Genomic DNA, 23,902 nt, shown 5'->3' with positions numbered 1-23,902 from the left:
GTTATAGTCACCCTGATTACTTTATTGTTAGAAATCTCTACACACTCCACATTTCAACAGTGAGGCAGATCCAGGGGAAACACAGGAAGGGTCACCTGAGCGAGGAGACTGCTGGTCTCCTACTACATCTTTGCTTCTTTTGTGTTACAGACTTTGTGTCTCTTAATAAATCCTGATTCTTTCACCAGTGCCAGACCAGTGAGACATCTTTTTTGGTCCCAGGTGATCATATGCCAGTAGTTAGACGATAGCTTTCTGTAGCATCATTATTGTCATAAACACACACACACACACACACACACACACACACACACACACAGAGGCAGTACTGCATTGATTACATGGTGCACATCATTTCGCATTTTAACATTTCTGAAATTGGCGGGGGGGTGTCTTATAAAGGATGATATATTAGAACTGGTACAATATGAACGCAGGGAGAGAGACTGAGATTCTCACAATGACCAACCAAAAGGAATATCGCTGATCCAATCCAATCCCCTTCTTTTATAAGTTAAACACACAAACACAAACACACACACACACACACACGGTCAGAAGCCAAAATCAATCCTGGAATCCAAACCTCCTGATACGGTTAATGTTCTGTGTTCTAGAATCTCACCAGAGATACTAGAGAACTGACTTGGTGTTACATGTAAACAATAGGAAATCAAAAAAGTTTTGGGATGAGGAAGACATGAAGAAAGCAATTCAGTATCCCATACACATAAAAGATCAGAGACAGAGTCACTTTTGCTCATTATGACAATTCTGAGTGCCCAACACAGTGCCTTGCAGATAGCAGGCATTTTACAAATTAATTTACAGATGAATGTTCTGAGATGAAAATCTGGCAGACATCTAAGCTCTTCACCCACCAAGTGTATTAGAATTTCTGGGCTTGGGACCCAACATCTTGACTTTTGACAAGCATTCCGTGGCGATTCTCCTGGCCATCAACGTTTGAGAACCCAAATGTATGAGACAATAATGACCTGCAGTGGAGGCAAAGGAAGGTAAGGAACTCCAGAGAAACAAAAATTTAAATCCAAAGCACACAGGGCATTAGAGAGAAAAGAGAACTGGGGCAATGGGGGGAAGAAACAAGGGAAGGTTAGTTATAAAGTAAGAGCCATTTGAATATAAATGTACAAACATTACAGAATCAGCTCAGAGGAGCCCTGGGATGAAGGATTAATTCCATTAGTGTGCAAGAGGCCAGGAGTACCATATGAGACATCATTAGGATAATTAAATAATTAACACACATAGGATTAAAATTCCTCTTGGGGGAAATTATAGCGAACAAGAAACACCTAACGTACTTTCACAAATGACTCTTCAAATACCTACAGACAAAGACAGATCTGAACTAAATATGGAGGAAAGTGAAAAGTATCTTGTTACAGTCAGCTAAAACTTATAAAAGATAATCAGAGGTAGCAAATTAATTCGTGCTCCTCCAAGAAGTCAGACAAGAGAAGACAAGCTTTTAAAATCATCAAGGGGAGGAGGGAAGACTAGGAAAAGTGCTGCTAAAAATGGGGTGGGGGACGGAATGAATGAAGTCTAAACCAGCTCAGAAACTGAACTAATTCCTGCTAATATGTCTTTGACAAGAGAAATGAAGAAGATGTATTTGTATAATTAGAGAGAATGAAGACTTTACAAAAATAGCGACTGACAAAAAGCAGATGGGGAACACTTGACAAAACTGAACTCATCCCAGTGAGCCGGCCTGGATGATGGGAAGCTGAGCCTCTTCAGGGAATTCACTCACATACTTGAGGAGTCATTTACAATCATTATGGAAAGATCACAGAAAAATGGGGAAACAGAAGATTTGAAGGGAAAAGGCTTAGATAGTGAAATATCCTATCAGTCTTAAAATGGTTACAAAGAAAGATTACGGAAGACGTTCATGGTAAAACCAGTGACATTTTCTCCCATGCAGACTGGGAGCTCCATGAGGCCAGAGACATGCATTTTTCTTCACTTTGTGACACCTGCACCAAGTTTGGAGCAATCAGCAAGTGAGCATCCGGTAGCTGAGTGTATATAAAGGCAATGAGCTAGAAAGTGAACGGTACCGAACTTTTCCATTTCTTCTAAGCAGAAAATTGCACCACAGAGGGAGTGATAGCCCATTTTTTCTCTTGTGTATGAAATAATGTAATAAGAAAAGGTAAAATACTTGAGCATCTGGTAGCCAATTAAATCATAAACCATAATCAGAATAAAACCATAAATACTCTAGAAACATAAATATAGTAAATGTGAGAAACTATAAAATAAAAGCAAAAGAAGTCCAATATATACCATAAACTGAGCAAATATTCTTAGTACTGTCTTTATAAAGCAATCTTCTTAAGAATTTGGAGAACATACCAAGCTTAAAGAGGAGCCAAAAGTAAGCAGAAATCCTAAAATCAACCGTTACTATGATCCTTATAATTCAATGAATCATGGAAGTGAGTCCCATATACACACATTCCAGCCCAACCCCCATGCAATGCCAAACACCCAACTACTTTTTTGATTAATTTATCCTCAATTTATAAACAAGGCAGACAGGCAAATTTATTTAAGGCAGAGGCTTTCAGGAGGTTGACACTAGCTAATGGGAAAAGATCTCAAACAGTTATAAACAGAAGCAAAAAGACAAAATGCTACATTCCCCACAAACTACATTAAAAGGGGGGGAGACTCCATCTTTGGGTATATCTTTATGTATAGTGCATTCCATGTGTATATGCTAATAACTACACACTGATTAAGCCAAACTGAAAGCCACTGAACTCAGAGGAAAGGTATGTGACAATTACGAAGGCTGTTTATGTCACAAGTCAGTCCTAGTTGTCTGATCAGGTCCTCTATGGCCTTAGTAAAGGATTAAGCTACCAGACTATCCCTTAAGATACGAGTGATACTAGGCTTTCGACCACATCGAGATGAAGAGGAACAGAAGAGTATTGGCCCCGATGACTGAGAAAAGGGGTCTCATCACTGATAAGTCTTCATGCCAAATGAAGAACAAAGGAGAAAACAAACCCAAAGGTAATTTTGTGTGAATAACAACAGCTCTGGCCTACAGAGGACAGAGTCAAATTCAAGACCTCATTCAGAGGGCCAAGCTCAGGGTGGCTGGATGGGCAAGCACAGAGATACCAAGCTGAGAGAGTAAGAGGAAGTACAAGGAAGGCCAGACCACTCTAGGTTTGACCCGTGGAATACCCAGTTTGTCTGGATGCCAAAAAAAAAAAAAAAAAAATCTTTCAAAAACAATCAAGCTGATATAAGTGTACCGATCTCTTGAAATAATTGGCAAGAATAAATTCTATCTCCTTAGAACAGGGCATAACACAACACATGCAAAAAAAGTGCTGATCAAAAAAAAAATTCAAACACCCTATACCACCTCTAGGAATAAAAGACTGACAGGAACAAAGAGATTGTTTCTGTACCTTCACTATTGTGAATAATGCTGCAACCAAAGTGTCCCTCAACAAATGAATGGATAATGAAGATGTAGGGTGTGTAGGTGTATATATACACATACATACACCTACACACACAGTGGAATATTATTCAACCAGGAGAAAAAAAATTTAGGAGCAAATTAGAAAAAAAAAAGCTAACCAACTTAGGACTTGACCCCAAGGCAAGGAAAAAAACCCAAGTGCTTCAGTGTCGAAAGAAGCAAGTTTATTTAGTCACTTACTCAGTGAACACAATCTAGGTAGGAGAAGAAGCAATGGCAGAAACTTACCTAATTCAGATACTTTCGGAAATTAACAAATTACTAAATAATGGAGCATTTTTTCCCCAAAACTCGGTGTCCATGGCACGTCTGAAACCAGAGTAACAGAAGTACAGGTGCAGCTGACTAGGAGAGAACGTTCCACAACACACGTTTTAAGTGTCATTTGATTATTATTGTTAGCACAACTGACACCTAATTTATCTGGTAACCTGAACCGCTCAGAACTTAAAGAACAGGAAAGAAAAGGAGACCTCTCCAGAGCCAAAATGTACTCATGTTACAAAATCCACAGCGAAGAGCTCGAGCACTTGATGCCAGGGAGAGTTCTCCTGATTAGGTATTCTGCACGCAATTCTAGGGACCTTGGTTCCTGCCTTCGGAGCTCATACCAGAGTAGTTGGGCGGCTTGGAGAAGCCAAGAGGAGCTTGTCTGAGACAGACATGATAAACTTCTACATAGGATAACCTACCACCACACGGCAAGGAGAAAAAGACAGATGGCCTGAAAAACAGACAAGAGAGACAGAAAGAAATGGAAGGCTGGGGCGGGTTCAAAATGCGGGCAACACGGTATGAGCCTCTGGAGGGGATGAGGGGACCTCTGACACACCACCATACATTCAATAAACGGTAGCAGTGCAGAGTTGAGAGGAAGCATCAGTGAACCAGGGTCAACATGATGGCCCTTCAAATCATCAGGATAAGTCTCAATGTGGTCGGGATTTTTGTGGCACAAAGATCTGAAAGAGTTCAGAGCACATGTGCCATTTTGGCATATTTTGAGTTAAAGGCACTTGAAAAACAGCAAGTACAAGAAAAACACTCTGACTTTCCTTCTTTTTCTTAAGAGCAGGAGATGAAATTCCTCTATGAAAGATATCCTCTCTAGACCAGAGGGAAAGTGACATTCTTATCGTCAAGGACAAGAATTTGGGAGGGAAAGAACTGTACAAACAGGTCTTGCTAAAATAATTCTCATCTCCTTTAGCCTCCTCACGTAGCTCAGTCACTTCCATGGTTGCCTCTCTTTGTTCAACCTAAGAGAACAAAGCAAGTAGGGTTCACTATGTCTTTGAGTCTTTCTTGATGAGGGGCCCGTGTCACGTAAAAGTGACATTAAATACAGTTGTATGCCTTTCTCCTCTTAAACATCGTTGTCGATGTTCAAACCCAGCCAGGGACCTGAAGCGGGGGAAGGAAAACTTTTCCACCCCTTCATACCTAATTCGAGAACTATATTTTATAAACTTTTCCACTTAAAAACGTTAGAATACAACCTTTGGTACTTAAAGAAATGAGATTTTGCTTTCTAAAATATAAAAATAGAGCTATATTGAAATCTAATCCCTAGACAGTGCAAAAGAAACTGAACATTATCAATCTTCTTTTTGGAGAAAATGTGATACAACAGTTAGGAGGTTACTTACAATAAAGCAATCAGTCCCCATCAGAACTGTGGTTGCCATTGAAGAAAAAAAGCAGCAAGGATAAAGCTTTAATTACAAAAACAAAGAGCCATATGGATTTGGCTATTATGACAGCACAATCCTGAGGTCTGTGAAATACAACTCATTTCAGTCCTGGCACACAAGCCTTAAAAAATGGTTAGACAAGCTCAAAGTATCAGTGTATCAATGGCGCGCTGGGTTTCTGATTTTTTTCTGCACTGAATTAAAAGTTAATAAATGTCGCAGGCAGTTCCTCTGCATTCCTTAATCAGCAACCCCCAAACTCTAGGAAATAAAAGCAGCCACTACCATCACTTTACAGTCTGGAGGGATAGCAAAATGACATGGTGGGGGAGCTTTGAAGTTTGTTAATAATAGAAAGAGAAATATACCATGAATGCCAGAGGGGGGAGCTCAGAGCAAAGGGAATGATCAGGTTTACAAGGGCCAGAGAGAAATTCTGAAAACCTTCTGAGGTTTCACACAATATCCTTTTTTCTCTTTTTTCAGGGCTCTCTTTTGAAAGATGGGTTCCAATACCCTTTGAAATAAACAATCTCCCTCCCCCCATTTTTTTCCTAGGTAGAGGGAAAATAAATAAAAGTCCTGCCAAGGGAAACCAGTTTAAACAATGGGCAGGTGTCTGAAACCTCTGCTTTAGGGAAGTCTCCTGCACACAGCTTCCCCTCTCTAATCAGTTTTGTTTGCAAATGAACCTGCACAGAAGGATTGGCATCTAATGATGCTGGAGGCACAGTGAAGGAATTAGCCCAAGATAATCATTATTTTAAAGAGGTGTTTGGCCTCCTCCACATTCCTTTATATGTTTACTTCTACAGACAAAATGGAATTTTAATAGGCTCTTTCCATAATTAAAGAGACTATCTTTGTGTATTCACTGCCCTTTCAGCACAAAGAAAATGCAATGACTTTACCAAAGAAAGGAGCCACTGGCCATTATCCTCTCCCAGAAACAACTTCCAAGTACAGATAGGCTTGCAGAGATAGCGAGGGTCAACCAAGCGCCCTTCCTCTTCCAGATCGAAATTGTTAGCATTCATTTTTAAGTGGGCTTTCAATCCTGAACGATTTTGTCAGTGACCAGAGACACAAAATTGGCTTTAAAATAGGTACAACCAATAAAGTTTTTGATTCTATAGGGAAAGTTAAGGCTCCCAAATCAGGACATACAGAAAATCTTTATAAGGAACCTGCATCTCTTTGTATCTGTTAGCTACTGCCACAAGAAAACTGAGTAACAAATTCAACAATGTACAACAATAAGCATTTCCTTCTCCATCAATATATATGCTGGCTATCTGGGATTTGGCAAAAGACCAAATCCAAAAGCACATTTCAAGCCTTTGCTAGTGGCATTATCTGCTAATTCCACTGGTCACAGTAGGTGACATGTCTGAGCCCATGATCAATGGAAGGAGGAAGTATACTTCTCTCATAGAGAAAGGCAGGGGGCGGGGGAGGGGGGCTGGGTAGTTTTAGGGAATAACAATTTGCTGAACAATAACCCAATCTCCTGCATCCTCAGATGCAGGCTGCTACAGTTTTTTGTTGTTGTTTATGCACACCTGGCATCCTGCTATTAATGGAATACAAAGGTCTACTCACTACATCATCTTGGTGAAAGAGACCTCGATTTATAAGCTTGTCATTTAGAGGATCATTAGAAAATAAGATGGGGGTGGGGGAACCTTTGGAATTGAATTATAATGTATTTCTGAGTACAAATGGACACAATTAGGAATTTTATTGTTAGCACCTCGGTAATCTGTTAACTAATAAACTGTCTACCTTACATCAGCATCAACAATCTTTTATACAATATGAGCTTTACAAAGAAATAGCCTTCTAGGCAGCAAAATTACAAAGAACCGAGATGGTAGAAAAGATCATGCCAAGATGTAAGCGATAGGAGTAGCACTGGCAGAAACTAGAAAAGATTAACAAATCTTACAGTAAATAACATTATAAAATAATTTTAAAAGGCTCTGGTTATCTACACACATTTAAGAGTTAAATGTATGGCAACTACGTAACCAGTTAAATTCTAGTGGGAACACATTGTGGGATGGAGACAGACTGGTGTGTGTGTGTGTGTGTGTGTGTGTGTGTGTGTGTGCGCGCGCACGCACGCGTGCATGTGTTGAATGTATGTATGTATGCATGCACGGACATATAACAAAACTTGATGAAGACAGGACAAAGAACCCCAGGTTCAGACTCCACTAACAACTACTGAATGCCTACTGTGTGTCCCATATGGTATCTCACAAAATACAAAAGCTACATTGTGAGGAATTACTAGTATCTGTGTTTTATACATACTTAAAGTTCTGTGATTTAAATAAGATTATTCAACAAGTTAGTCATAGAGCCAGAATTTGAAGATAAATCTTCTAAACAAAAGTGTGTTTTTCCCCTCGACCACCCCATGCCACTCCCTAAAAATGCCTTTATTTTTTACCTTAACCAAAAAGCAGATTCTTTTTATATTTTCCCAACCTCCATGCCAACACTACATGAATGGAATAAATCAGAAACACAATTATTACCTTAACAGCCTTATAATCCTCCCCAGGAGATGTCCCACAGCTATTGACAAACATAAGCAGAGTTCAGGAATCTGTTAAACCTCCTACTCTAACATCAAGTATCAATCAGCTGGTGACAAGTTACAAAAAGAAGAATCTCAATACTTCCAAGTAACGTCTTCATATTCTGCTTCCTGGAATGAGTTTTAACTGAAGTAATTGAACTGTTTCCCATAAAGCCTTATAAAATAAAGACTTGGTCAAAAGGAAGTGAAATATATATTCTTTGTGTTCAAAGGCTCTAGATTTCTACTACCTACAGTCTATAGCTTTCGCACAGTGATTCTCAACTTCATTAAGGGTCCAGTCTATAAACCTATCCTTCATGGTGCACAACTCCACTTAACATGCAAATGTGGCTCCAAGAACACTGTCTCAGATACAGGGTAATCTACGCTTACTTACGCTATGCTACATTTAATTTATACATATATTACTCTGGAAGAGCAGAGTAGGGAGGAAAGACGGATAAAATGGATTCCTCTATCCACAAGGGTGATTAGGAAAGAAAAGAATACTAGTAAATAGATAGCAAACCTCCATTAACTTGCCTCACTTTTAGATAATTAGTTGTGAATTTTTTAAAGCAAGTGACTCACAAGGGAGGGTACAAATTTATTGTCTTCCACAATCTAATAATCTTGGCAGCTATGAAAGTTATCTATTTATTGATGGGCAACTGTAATTTATCTTCCCTAGGTAAAATGCAGTTATTTAAATGTTTTTCTCCTTTTATGAATGCTGGCCTCAGCAGTAAACATGTAAATGACTTCACAAGAACAAAAACACTCATTAAATGTCAATAAAGCCCCAAAGTAAAGCTATAAACTGTCAGAAAATGCTATACAAGGTCAGCAATGGACCACCACGCTTGGAAAGAGAACTGAATTCAAAAGGATTGTGATGCTAAGAGCTGGGCAAGGAAATCAGGACCAGGATTCCTGCTACTGCTCTGCCATGAAGTTTCTGTGTGACCATTAGAAAGTCACCCGATTTCTTTGGGCATAATTTCTCTCATTAAAATACAGAGGAGTTGGATTATACTCATTTATTCAAAAACAGTTACTGAGCAGCTACGATTTTATAGCACTGATCTAGGTGGAGTGGATACAGCAGTGAACAAAAGAGACACGGACCTTCCATTCCAGTGGGAAGACGGAGCCATTAAAAACCCTCCAGCTCTAAAGTTCTATGACCACTCAAAGCTTCAGGTAGTAACTCATTCCAGTACACATGATGTTCCAAAACGCAGGAAACAAATGGTAAGCTTTTTAACTGTACTCCACTTACATTTCAAATAATATGCCCAGTATGGTGGGAATACAAAATGGTGCAGCCAATTTGGCAAACAGCTTGGCAGTTCCTCAAAAAGTCAAACAGAGTTACCATATGACCTTCAAAATTCCATTCCTAGGTCTATTCAAACTGTAAATATATCTTCGCACAAAAACTTGTACGTGAATGTTCACAGCAGCATTATTCATAACAGCCAAAAGTAGAAACGATCCAGATATCCACCAGCTTATGAATGGATAAATCAAATGTCCACACAATGGAATATTAGATAATAAAAGGGAACGGCATACTGATACATGTTAGAAAATGGATGAACCTTAAGAACAATATGCTAAGTACAAGATGCTAGTCACAAAAGACTATCTACTGCATACTCCATTTATATGAAATGTTCAAAATACATAAAGCCACAGAGAGAAAGTAGACTGATGGCTGCCAAAATGCTGAGGAGGAAGAAGAATGGGAGTGAGCTGATCGGGATGACTTCCTGCCAATGACCAGGTTCCTTTCTGGGGTGATGACCATGTTCTGAAACTAGATAATGATGAAGAAGACGCAACCTTGTGAACATACCAAAAACTATTGAACTGTGTGCTTCAAAATGATTAATTTTATGGTATGTGGATTATATCTCAATTTTTAAATCTTGAAAAATAAAACAATTATGGAAAAATATTGGCCCCAATATGTAATAGCATCACTTCCCTTTAGCAAATCTTAGAAAATGGTACATTGGAATACAAAGTAGAGGATTTGCTAGTGAAATATTTACAATACTCAGATTAAGATTTCAAAGTAAATTTTACACTTGGTTCATTATTTTAGGTCCAAGGCAAACACTGTTAAAGTCAATTAAAAGATATGAAAAGCCATGTTTCTATCAATTCTTTCTCTAATATTCTATTATAAGATTTCATTGTTCTGGTACGCTTGCACCTACTAAATCAATATACTCCCTATTTCTCCTTCCTCATTGTTCTTCTAACCCATGTTATTAATTACCTCAATCCCTATTCTCAAATCATATCTCTCTTGGTTAATACTTTCCCTGCCTCTCCAGGCTTTCTAAGGCATCAATATTTCTACCATCCCCCTTTAATTGGCTTTTGACTCACAACAAATTAGTATTCTTAGATACATACATCTGCATAACGTTCATAAGGCATCTTTTGATTAGTGCAAAAGAACAAGAGATAAAACACAAAAATGAAAAAGTGATGATACTCACTGCAAGCAATTTTACCAAAATTAACTTTAAGTCCTGATATAACCCAAATCAGAACTAAACATATACAGTAAGCACCAATAAATGCGGGTGGAATAAGCAAAGAGGAGTAACAGGAAAATACATTGATGTAGAAATTGGCTGAAGAAACCTCAAAGTCGGTAAATAAGTCTTCGAGCCACAATTATTGAATCAGTTTCCTAATTTATAAATTCTACAGCAGCAAATTCTGAACATTAAGTTTATGCATACTTAGTCAAACGTAAAACAGCTCCAGGGATTTTTACAAGAATTATAGGAATGCCTGCATTATATAATAAAATATTTGCATAGAGTGATGGCCACGTGTTCTGAGATTGCATCTTCCTGATCACTCTCTAGCATGGGCTCCAGTTCCTGGCACATGCTTGTGGCTGCTGGAATGACAAATGGCATTGAGGTGTCAATGAAGAACAAAGTCAAGGGGAAAGAAATGTTAGTAATCCTCTGAGAAGCCCAAGAAGGAAAGAACTCCCTACAGCTCCATTTGGTTGGGCCTGACCAGAAACTAACCTGGGGTTGAGAAATTCACATTCTACTACACAAGACTGCAGACAGGGTAGCTACTCCTCACATCAGACCAAGTGAATAAAATTGGAAATTTTTAAATCAGGACATTCTCTGTGCTGAGGTTTAATAATCCGTAGACATACAGATCACTGTCAAGTGTGATCCAGCAATTCTGAGAGCTGAATTTTAAGCTTCCATTAGGCTGCAGCACTTTTAGCATGATCCTATCAGTCATAAGTTGAGAAGTTAAATACCCTATTTCTCAAACTCTTGAAAGCATCACAGACTGAAAGCAAATAATTTGCAAACACAAGGTAGTTATGTCTCTCATCCTTTTCTATAATAAAAAAATTGATTCTATCCTCAAAATCTACCAATTGATTTTTCTCCTCCCTTTAATCAGGATTATTAATATTATCAGCAGAATTTCTCTATGTGGGAACCTCAATCTGAAAGGAGGAACAGCAGCACAGGGGATCCCCAAGCGGTGTGTGTGTGTGTGTGTGTGTGTGTGTGTGTGTGTGTGTGTACTGCCCTCACTCCTCACTCTCACTGTCCAGAAACACAGTAAGAAAATTTTTGGCCACCCCAGCCTTCTGAATTTTAATCTGCACCATGGTAATGCATGGAAAGGATAGGAAAGAGAGTCCCCAAAGGCAAGATGTTAATTTACAGAGTTCAGTGGTTCAGCCTTCCTAGGCCACCCCCATGCTTTCCAGCACCCCAATGCACATGTAACCACTAGATGGCAAAATCAGGTTGGAGAGGAACAGGTACAAACTAATCCAAGATACAAAATGCTCTGTTTTCCTTTCAGACTTGATGTTAAAATTCCTCCTCTACCAAAAACTAAAGCAAAAGTCTACTTCCATTCTCCTTCCTGTTCTGTGAACATATGATAAATCACAGTGTTTGGCATGCCGTAAGATAACAGTTTCTAAATTATATCAAAATGCCAGGGTTGTTGATGAAAATGCACAGAGGTGAGTGAAATGCCTGAGATTTAGCATATAGAGAGCAAACAAAACAGTAACCTTGGGGAGGTATGTATCACCCTATCGAGGGACACATTCAGTGGATAAGCTCAGCCTGGAAAGTTGGACAGAAAACCAATCCCTCCTTGCCCCAACCAAAATGCTGCCTAGCTTATGAGGCATCTGATAGGCAATACAAGTTAATGACCCACAAGAACTGATCATCTTGAAAGAATAAAAGAACTCACCCAATCACCTCTCAAGTACCTAAGGAGCATACACCTCCAGGAGCGTGAAGAGTGACAGCAGAACGCACAGGTTTCTTGACAGTGTGTGAAGTCCTATGTAGACTTCAGAGCCATCTTTTCAAAATGAACCCAATCACTCATTAGCACAAAAGGCAGAGATCCACACCATGGGTCGCGCTGTCAATATAAACTGTTCAATTCCCTGTGCTGCCTTAAGAGAGGAAACGTCTGAAGTTCACCAAGAAGCTGACATCAAAAGATGTTCATGAAAACGATCAACAAAAGGTCAATCTGGACTGCACCACACGAGTGATAATATTCAATGATCAGAACTTCTGTTAGGGAAGCATGTTGATGATGACATTCGCAGAACTTCTGTTAGGGAAGCATGTTGATGATGACATTCGTTTAAGGCAAAAAGGCCCCACGTACAAGTAACAATTCTTTCTTCACCATGTTTACATAAATACTGTCTTTAGAACTGCCCTTGGCAAGGCAATGATAGCAAGACAAAGCAACAGTTTTCACAATTTCAAGAAAGTATTTCTGAAACAAAGGCAAAGGAACCAAGTATTTACCATTTTCCACAGGACAATTAGCAGAAAATTGAGTCATGTAAATAAACTTGCCATAAACATCCAACAGATACTATTATTATCCCACATTTCGTGAGCAACAGTTATTTGCATGTAATTAATTTGCTTATTTCTGGCGCCTCAGACAATATAATATGTTTATCAGCTTGATTTCTAAACAATAAGTGTTTAACTCTTCCTTTTATATTTATAAGAAAATATTTATCTTGCTCTTTCCTTGACAGATTCTGAGCCATCTGCAGATATAATACACAGAGCTGTTTCTGTGGTGACAGCAGACATAACCCCAACTGGGGCATGATGTCATCAACTTTAGGGTGAACAGAGAATTGGTCAAGGCTGAATTCAGTAACACCTCTACTATCCAGGTAAGCACGTTGATCAGTGATACAATCTGTGCCGAAAGCATCATTGCCAGAGACAGAGAAAACATCTCAGGGGTAGGATGGAGGCAATCAGCACCAAACCCAACTTCTAAATTCTGTGCTCCCTTCAAAGGGCAACTCCCTGCCACCTTCCCCCACATCCCCGGCAGCTTTTGTGGCTGTGGCTGACTGACTGTCTCAGGACCTCACCCTACAGACCTGTAACTGTGATCCATGGGGCACATCCCCTCCCCCAGAGAGCACTCTCTCCTGAGCTCTGGCCCTGAGAAAAGAGTCTGCTTGCTGGCACCACTGACTTAGTTTGTGGCTGGGAGAATGGCCATAACCTTGTCTATGCACTGGCCAACCTAGTCGGGGCTTTGTCCACAGAAGACTGTGGTACTCATTTGCCAAGTCATGGGTTAAAGATTATTAAAGCCCCACATACTGATCTCTCTCTCTTATTCTTCTTTCCTTGCTTTAGTTCCTCTCTGATGGAATATAAGAAATTAGACTTAACTGATATTTTTATGGATTTACCAACCATATTTGTAGTGCTATATCTCACAGCAAGTATACAATATTCTAAGAGACTAAAAATGTTGTGTGTAAGTATTTCTAGCATCTCTTTGTATGAGTAATACTTGTAGAGTACAGGGTTATGTGAATAAATAACAAATATGCACTCATTCAATCAACAATTAGTGAGGGCTTACCATGTCCAAGAACAGTGCCAGGTACAGGACACATATTGACAATGAGATAATTACATGGTTCTCATTTTTTATGAGCTTGAAAGGGAAGAGGGAAGAACCTGACAAATGTGTAACATGCACACACAGACACACAATTCCCAAATGAGCAAAGTGATATGACATCAGATAAAGAGCACTATGAGGGAACTACACGTGCCTTAAAGAAGGCAAGAAAAAAAGGCGGGATAGAATATCTTAAGCCAGGATTAATGTTACCTGTGGTTTCACTCCTTTGTTTTATAAAGTCTCCAGAACAATTCTAGAATTAATCTCTAGAAGGAGTCTCACCTCAAAGAAAATCACTGAGCTCATCCTTGGGTTACTCCATTAATTCTATTACTTACCCTAATGATATTTTCAAAATTAAGACTCATCACAGTAGTTCCTTTCTGCTCTAAAAAATATAAGCCTTTCCCACAATTTCTTTAGTAAGATAAAGCTTCACATCCTTCTCTAAAATTCTAACTACAGATTTTTTTTTCTATTATTGAAAGGAATGAGATTCCTAGATTTTTTAATTGCTTCACAAATCCCCAAGGGATTTTCCACCGATGCCCATTTCAATCGGGTCTAAGTTGAATGTCATTCCGAACTGGGTCATTTTGAAAAGCTGCCACGAGCCAGTAAAACATATAACCTATATAACCTCCACGTTAGGAAAGTGTGGTTCTAAAATCAGTCCTATGCAGTTTGACCACAATTTCACTGGCTTCCGTCTAATTTCAGCACCCGTTATGTAACGCAAGCTATAGAGAACACAGAAATCTCCGAGTAGGTCCTCTTTTTTATTACGCAATGCAAGCTATATAAATACCCTTTCGTTACATAACACGAGCTATAGGGAACACAGAACTCTTGTACGGACTATCCTTTTTAGAATACAATGCAAGCTGTGTAAGCACCCTTTTTGTACGCAGTGCTAGCTTATAGGAAACACAGAACTCTAAGAGCAAGCTTAAACACAGAAACGTTCAAATCATCCTCAGGTAAGGGGGACCTAAGTCATCTCAGGAGAGCAAATAACTTCATTGAGCAAGTTTAAAAAAAAAAAATAAATTTCAGACCAGAACTTCTGTTTGGTCTTGTTTCCAGTTTTAGCTTCATCACTGCAATTTCCTCCACTTACTTTAATCAAGAAAGGCGTACGTGGCCATCCTGTGGGGCCTGCTTGCAGTGCTCAGAGGAACAGACAAAAATGATAGATCCAGAAGCATCAGTCAGGACCCTAGCACCAAGTCAGGGACAAAACGGTTTAGTGGGGGGGGGGGGGGGGGGGGGGGGGGAACCAACAAGAAAAAGAAAGAAAGAAAGAAAGAAAGAAAGAAAGAAAGAAAGAGAAAGAAAGAAGGAAGGAAGGAAGGAAGGAAGGAAGGAAGGAAGGAAAGAAAGAAAGAAAGAAAGAAAGAAAGAAAGAAAGAAAGAAAGAAAGAAAGAAAGGTTTAAATGGCTTTAAGTAATGCTATCAAGCAGAAGATCAAGATTGCCTCACAGGAGCTGCACATAGGACTTATTTCTTCTGCCCAATATTATACGTGGTCAATTAGATGTCCATCTGCCTCAAGAAATTAAAAATTGCTTGAGGGCAAGGATCATATTTCTTGATCTCACATTTCTAAAACGCCCTGGAAAAAAAAAAATAATAAAGAATATAATTGGCCTTTACAAACAAATTATGTAGGGAAGAAAAAGAGGTGAGTAGTTAGGGGATAAAAAAGAAATTGTAAGTACCATTCTCATTGGCCTTCACATCAGCTCTCTAGTTGAAAGTAACAGAAAACTCGAAATAGCTTAAATAAAAAAGGGAATTTATATATGAATTTAGAGGGCTATTATGCAACTCAAAGGCAAAAGTGTAGCCAGAACGAAGAAAAGCAGGCGGGAAATGGGAAGCAGACAAGATCCCTCTCTCTCCATTATTCTGCAGATCTAATTTCCCTCTAGGCTCTGCGACAAGCTTTCTCTACTGCTCCATGTAACAGAAGGCAGTTGCACTAAAGCCTCCTTGGTTTCTAATCTCCTCACATTAGATAAGCCAGGCCAGAACTGTCATCTTTTGGTCCCAAATTCAAATTGCAAAAAGGAAAATCTGTGTGGCCCTGTTTGGTTCAGGCATCCATCCCCGGTCAGACAGGCACGACCAAGGCACAATCATGACTTTTAGGGGCCTGTTTCTATGGGAAGAGGGTAGCACTGGGAATCAGGCATGTACAACCGAACAAGTCCACTGCCACGTTACATAAGGCTTTACAGCTTGCCAACAACGGTCATATTCTTTAATTCATTCAATTCACACCGTAACCCTCCAAGAAGGAATGCTAGAACTCACAAGAAAACAGAGGCGGAGGATAGTTCAAGGACTTCCCCAGGGTTTCTCAACTATTAGGGCAGAGGAAAAAAACCCATATCCGATACTTCCCACCAACAAAATGAACAGTGAAGGTGAAAAGAGCAACGTTTTTTCAAAAAGCCAAAGTTAGGAACTTACAAACTCTGAAAGAAACGTCGGGCAACATCACACAAGGGAAAAACACTGTACTTAATTGGAGGTGGGGGGGGGGGGTGTTGTTAGTAGGGGCGATAGGAGATACAACTAATTCCCTGGTGTGCAGAAGTCTTTACACAGATTATTTTCACGTCATAAAACGGTTTACCTAAGCCAAGCCCAAAGAATCTTCTTCTCCCTCCATGAAACTCTTTTGGCATCTACCACCTTTTAACACTGCTTCTTAGCATGCAACCACCTAGGGACTGTAGTTAAAATGCAGATAATGATTAAGTAGGTGCCACAGACAGACTTTAAGACAGCCATCATGATCCCCACTTGCTGGTGTCCGCACTTCTGTGTGATTCCCTCCCCGTGGGCCTGGAGAGGGACTTGTGACTTGCAGCATACAGCAAAGATGACAGGATGTCATATCATGTTATGTAAGACGTTGTCTTGCTAGTAAACTCTTTCTCTCTCTCTCTCCCCACTACCCTCACCACTAGTCAGTCTCCACAGTTAGCTGGCTTTGAAGAAGCAAGCTCCCAGGAATCAAGGAGCAGCAACGAAATGAATTCAGACACCAATGGAGGAAGCCTGGAAGCAAATTCTCTCCCAGTCGAACCTAGGAGGCTCACCTAGACTGCAGCCTGGTGACAGACCCTGATGAAGAGGAACCAGCTAAGCTGCCCAGACTCCTGACCCACAGAAGCCGTGAAGTCATAAACGTGTGCACCGTTTTATGTCCGTAAGTTTTTGGTAATATACAAGGCAACCACAAAAACTGATAGAGCAGGTCTAGCTGGGGGACTGAGAGAAACCCACTTGGAACAGCACTACTAGGCATGTGACACCACCGTTTGCTGCCTACCCGTTTGGGCTCAGCTTTCAAGTTGCTCTGGTCCCCATCAGACTACAATCTCCTTATAACACAAAGCATTATACTCCATGGCTCCCAGGACAGTCCTCAATAAATACCTGAGTGCTGGCTGTCTTCGTGTCATTGTTACCTTCCTCGTCTCACTTCCACCAGATTTCGGTTTATCCCTTTAATTCAGCTTCACATCAAAACATCACACACAGGTGGTAAATGTCTTTCCTGTTGGTTCTCAAAAATTACTTCTTCATTCTTTCAAGGATGAGTGCTAACTTGGAGGGTTGGAGAATTTCAAACTTGCATCTGTAAAGAAGCCCTTACTCTGTTCGCTGCCCTGAGCTTCCTTTCCTTCTCTTCCTTGATGTTTTTCCTGGTCCTACTGACCATACGTCAGCTCATCTGCCCCTGTACCATTCCGTTATTCCATAATCACCAACAGTCTCACGAGATGATCCATCTGATGTCCCTCAGATTGAAACCACCTTGTTATTTTCTTGAAATCACTTTTCTGCTCTACCCTCTTCAATTCCACCCAGATACCTGCTACTTGAAATAACACTGATATTCAGAGGAGTCCGCTGTATAACTCCCTCGGATTCACTCATACCAGGAAGATCACACTGAACCATTTAATCACTTCTAAATACGGCCAAGGATGACCTTTTCCTAACGTTGAAAATATCAGTTGTCCTTACAATATTTCCCCATAAATGTCCGTTTCTTTTCATTTTTAATTTAAATTCTAAAAGCTTATCATGTCTGAGGGCTTTATCTAATCCTATGCCCCACATAAGAGTTGCTATAAAACAGCTGGCCAATCAATTACAACGGTCTCAGCCCAGAGTAATTCACCGAAACTACTGTCCTCAATTCATCTTATACCTGACAATATTCATGATAATCTGAAAAGTAGTTACAGGTAATGGTATACATAATGATTCCAAACATGCCTTAAAAATACACAGAATCCAGGGAGTGATAGCTACAGCAGGACCTCAGGAGATGGGTCAGGTATATGCAGGAAAGTTTTTACCAGAGACTTTGTCATGGTCCCTTGAAGACTGTGGCCCTTTCCCTCACCCCAAGAGAATCCATGTACTGACCCATTTTTTTTCCTCACCGGTACATCCCCACCTATGTACATGTCAGACATCCTTCGATGTAATTTCGAACACATGGCTTTCCGTGGATGCTGTGACTTTCATTCCACAGTGTCTTAGCAGTGCGATATGAAAGCTAAACCGACTGATTATTCAATCTTCTCTAGGAACCAACACACAACCTTAGCAAGCCAAAGGGCTAACTGGCCAACCTTAGGATCCAAGCTATTTTTCCATTCCTTTCACATGCAGATGAAGCAAGCGATCCTATAGTAATCAATGTGAAATTTCTGGGCACTGAGGTACCATATCAAACAAACAAACAAACAAACAAAAAAAGTGTTGAGTTTGAGACCCTACAAGGTCATAGCCTACAGCTTATATATGCTAAGCACTGAGTCCGGAAAGAAACCAATACATGAATTCTATATTAATTAGTTGTTCTTTATCCTGGACTTTATATGTTTGGTGACATTTTCTTCACAAGGTGGGTGAAACTGATAAAACTATGTTCTCTCTATTACTAAGAGGAGATAAAGCGAGGAGAAAAGTTAGGAGACAATTATTTAGAAGCTGTTTTCCAGTAAAAACAGAAAAAAAAAAAACATTTAGCTATTAACAGTATGGCCTTAACTCAAAATCAAACATCCATCTATTAACTGATGCCAGTAAAAAGAAACCATGCAAAAACCGTCAGTATATAAAAAATGTTCATGTTTTACATGCACAATCAAATTTTAAAATCCAGAGTTTTTATTTCAAATCAGTTAATTATAGTTATTCACTCTACAATGACATTTTAAACGAAGGTAAAAGCACATGGCGCCCAAAGGCAGTGCTGAGACGGAGCGGTGGAGAATTCCTGCAAACAACGGCAGATGAGGACGGATGAGATCACGTTGTTAATGTCAACTGTGAAGAGGCAGCAAAAAGGAGGTAACTATGGCCTGGGTATTCCCACTTGTCTTCGATCTCTGGCTCTTTTCTGTCTATAAATGATGTCCCAATCTAGTGTGGACTCGCAGTCATTACATTTTTTTTCTGCTCTTAACTAGAAACTACATTTTCTTACCCCATCAACCTCGTGATCATAAAACCTTTTAACACCCTAAGTGTTAAAAAAGGGTTTTAGTTGACATGCAGTCAGACCTTCCATTTTCACATCCTAGCCCCTCTTTGAATCCTTCCCCTGACAGGAGACTCCCTAGCTCTCGGAATACTGTATTCTAATATTGGATAGCTCTATTATTTGTAAGTTCTCTTACCGAGCAGAAATCTGTCTTCCTTCCAGTTACTTAGCCTGAGCCCTGTCCTCTCATAAAACAGAATTAAAAGAATTACTTATCCATATGGGAACTGTTCAAACATTTAAAAGGAAACTACCATAGCTCCACCAAATCTTTCCCTTGCAGCCCTGTGGATCCCTTCGTTTATATTGCACATTCTGGGTGCTTGTCTTCAATCCCAGCTTCCAAAGCATAAAAATCACATATTCACATAGACCTCATCATTCACACTATCTAAATTCAAGTGAACTCTCAATGTTGCCAGACAATGCAGTCAGTCATCCGCTTTTATTTCTTTGCTCTGAGGAAGATACCGTAAATGTTCTTCATTCTCTGTGATAACCTTACATGGCCACCTCCAACTCCACAGGCCCTCACTTCACTACACACAGGGCCATGATCACAAGTCCCATCACCCTTCTCTGCTCCAACACTGGCTTATCCTGCCTCCCTCCATCCCGCCTTTAAAAAGTCTAATCCTGCCATCCTTTCTGTGTCTTCTGGAATCGTTTCCTCAATTGTATCCTCTCAAATAACTGGGAAGGAAGGAGCTATGAGGGAATACTAATGTTTATCAACCCTGAGTCATGTATTGTGCACACACTTTGTACACACTGTTACCGTTCAGTCGTTCCAACTTTTGGATGGCTTTCCCATAAGGTCTCTCCGTGCTGAATAAAGTTGTTCCTTTTAAAATTAAGATATATCATTTATGCATCTACTATATGCAAAGTACTGTAGCTGGCAGTGGTACAAAGATGAATAAATCACCCATTATTCCTTCACTCAAAGGATCTTAAGAGCTAGAAAGAGAAAAAGCCATATATGCAAATACTATCATGCTTTTAACAAGGGAGGAAGGAGAGAAGATATGAATAAGGAAGTAGTCACTCTCGTGTTTCTAAATCAGAACACTGTTGCTGGGGTGCCACTTAGAAATTCCAACCGGCTCACATGGATGATGGTCAAGTACTGCACCAAGTCTGATATGTAAGGCTAAATAACGTACTTTGATCCACCTCTCCTTTTGAGCTACTGCCCTGTTTCTCTCCTTCAATTCACCGACCTTTTGAATGTGTTTTACTCTGATTTTCTCACACACCATATCCTGCTTACCTCCTACAATGTAAATCTGAGCCTTATTTCTAAAACTCAAAACTCTGTCCTTGGAGGGTGTTAATGAGCTGATCACCAAATTAAAAGTTTTGTGTTTAAGTTTATTTATTAATTTTGAGAGAGACAGAGAGAGAGAGAGAATGGGAGGGGCAGAGGGGGGGTGGAGAGAGCATCTTAAGCAGGCCCCACACCCAGCACAGAGCCCGATGGGAGGCTCGATCTCAATGAGAACACGACCTGAACCAAGATCAAGAGTCAGACACTCCACCAAATGAGCCACCCAGGCGGCCCAATTTTTTTTACTTAGCGAGACCACACTCTCTCCCTTTCTGCAGCACGTGACAATGCTGACAACCGTAACTTGTATTTGTACTAACAAACAATTCTTCAACTTACGCCTTTTGACCAAACTTTATTTCCCATTTCTCATACCTCACCAAAATGGAAGCACGCACTAAAGTATTTCTGAGATTTATTTATTTTTTATTCTTCCACAGAAAAAAGTTTCTACTCTCACCACACCAACTATCATTTCTGGGGAGCTGTCTTTCTCCCCCGCTCTCTCTCCATATATATATATATGAGAATATGGATTTTTTTTACATACATACACACACAACTAGACAATAATGTAACAGAGAACTACGTATCTGTCACCATGATTTAATAAATGCTAATATTCTGCCTTACTTGCCTCACGACTTCATTTTTTTTAAGAAGCAAAATGATGCAAATATAGCGTAAGACCCACTCTCCCATCTCTTCCAATTTTTATACGTTTGATTATACATATATGAGAAACAGTACATACTAATGTACGTAGATCCATACACAAACATATGAAAAAATTATCAACATCATTAGCCATCAGGGAAACTCAAATAAAAACCACAATAAGATACTGCTTCACACCCACTACAATGTTAAAATAAAACAGATGGCCATTAACAAGTGCCAGCAAGGACAGAGAGGACAGACACCATCATAGGCTGCTGGTGAGAATGTAAAAGGACACAGCCACTTGGGAAGACAGTCTGGTGGTTCTAACACAGTTACCATATAACCCAGCGATGCCAGTCCAATGCATACACCCAAGAAAAACGAACACACACGTCCGCACAAAAACTTGTACGCAAATGTTCTAGCAGCGTTATTCATCTTAGCCAGAAAGCGGAAACAACCCAAAGGTCCACCAGCTGATGAATGGATAAACAAACGTGGTGTATCCACATAATGGAATGCTGCCCGGCAATAAAATATGAAGGACTGTTACAGGCTACATCATGTATCAACACTGAAAATACGATCTATCTGAAAGAAACCAGTCACAAAGGAGCACGTAGGGTGTAATTTCTTTTACACAAAGTGTCCAGAATAGCCAAATATAGGGAGACAGAAAGTAGATCAGTGGTTGCCTAGGACTGGAGAGGATAGAAGACTCGGGAATGGGGTAGGGCAGCTAAGGGTTTCTTTTAGGGATAATGTCAAGGTTCTAAAATTGACAGACGCACAACACTGAATATCCTGCAATCCACTGAACTGTATGCTTCAAACAGGTGAATTGTGTGATATGGGAATTATATCTCAATAAAGCTGGCTTTTTTATACATACAAAACACGGTATACATACATAGTATTACATTACATATGTATTACATACTCTTTCACAGTTTAATTCAGTACTATATTCCTGAGATTCATCCATGTGGATAAAACTAGTTTATTTTTACGGCTCCAGGGCATGGGGGGAAAATTACACTGCATTTATCAGGACCCGTACTTTTTTGTCTATTGGAAGTAGTGTTAGCAAGAACTTCCTTGTACATATTCCTGTAAGTGTGTGACTGTTTTCTAGGCTAACACCTAAAAGCAGAACGGCTGAGCTGCAGAATACGTGCATCTTCAACTGTACCAGATATTTCCACATTGCTTGCTAAATATATTAGAGAATGTGCTCCCATCAGTTATATGCTAGAGTTCCTGTTTCTTCTCATCCATGCCAACACTTGGTGTTAGCAAACCGATTAGACTGCGCCAATCAATAGGTGTAAAATAGAATCTCACCAGGGTTTTACTTTTCATTTCCCTGATTATTAGTGATGCTGAGCATCTTTCATAATTGGCCATTCAATCTTCTTCCTCTGTGAAGTGCCTAGTCACATCCTTTGCCTGTTTTCTACTGACTCTTTGCCTGTTTTCTACTGCCTGTTTCTACTGGGTTTTTTTCTTACCGATTTGTGTAACTTTTTCCAAACTCTGGATACTTACCTTTAATCATTTAGAAGAGTTACAAGTACATACTCCCAGTCTGTGGTCTGTCTTTTCATTTTCTTTTTAATGCCTTTTGTTATATTGAATATTTTTATGTTAATATATTCCAAAATGTCAGTCTTTTCTTCTAGGGCTTATAATTTTTATGTCTTAAGGAATTCTTCCCTATCACAATGTCATGGAAATCTGCATTGTGTGTTCTCTTATGAAAATGTTAGAGTTTTGCTTTCCATATTTAGGCCTATAACTCATGTGGAATTTAGTTTTCTGTGTGCTGTTAAGTGGGGATTTAATTTTATTTTTTCTATATAGATAACTCTATATCCATGTATTATTATTTACCAAATCCATCCTTATCCCACTAATCATTAACTCATGCATTACTTTCAAATCTGTATTAACTATTTTATAATCACCAATATAATTATTGATTCGGGCTAGAATCAAAACCGGATGCAAGAACTACCTGGTGAAAGGTTAAGAAAGAGGATCAACAAATGGTCTCTATCACTCTACAGACTGCCTATTATAAAGGAGATCTGTCTCCCTAAAATGGAAAGAATTGGAGGAAACGTTTTAAGCAAGCAATCAAACCCAGCATCGCCAATAGCCAAACAAAGTGATATGTACTTCCTGACACGACCATGGAAAGCACACAACACCTCCCACGCAGCATTAGTGCCCAACTTTGCCAAACTGACCTAATAAGGAGGAATGAATTGGACGAATCCAGATGTGGGACATTCTTACAAGACAACTGGTCTGACCTCTTCAAAATTATCAAAACCAAAAAGGTGAAAGGACTATTCTAAAGAAAATTAAATAGGCAGGACAAACAAAAATGTGAATACAATCCTTGCAGAGATCCTAGGTTATTTTAAAGGTCCAATTGTAAAAGACATTTTTGAATAATTGGAGAAATGGAATGCATGTTAAATA

At 39.5% G+C, this 23,902-nt stretch overlaps 1 protein-coding gene and 1 long non-coding RNA gene across 8 annotated transcripts in view; one reads left to right on the top strand and one right to left on the bottom strand.

Annotated features, from left to right (window-relative positions):
• EXOC4 (exocyst complex component 4) overlaps positions 1-23,902 on the bottom strand; it is a 750,505-nt gene that overhangs the window by 586,931 nt on the left and 139,672 nt on the right. The gene's annotated exons all lie outside the window — the stretch shown is intronic.
• Positions 512-23,902, top strand: LOC122211738. Of its 3 annotated transcripts, XR_006198803.1 has the most exons (5): positions 512-1,019; positions 12,936-13,079; positions 16,820-17,061; positions 19,100-19,226; positions 23,482-23,902. It is a non-coding gene; the product is annotated as an uncharacterized LOC122211738 (long non-coding RNA). The 3 variants fall into 3 exon arrangements; XR_006198798.1 differs by lacking the exon at positions 23,482-23,902 and having other exon boundaries at positions 623-1,019; positions 19,100-19,691; XR_006198797.1 differs by lacking the exons at positions 19,100-19,226; positions 23,482-23,902 and having other exon boundaries at positions 623-1,019; positions 16,820-17,307.

The sequence above is a fragment of the Panthera leo genome, chromosome A2, assembly GCF_018350215.1.
Source record: "Panthera leo isolate Ple1 chromosome A2, P.leo_Ple1_pat1.1, whole genome shotgun sequence".
NCBI classification, from domain to species: Eukaryota; Metazoa; Chordata; class Mammalia; order Carnivora; family Felidae; genus Panthera; species Panthera leo.
Note: the sequence above shows the minus strand (reverse complement) of the source record. Positions and strands in the feature narration are given on the sequence as shown.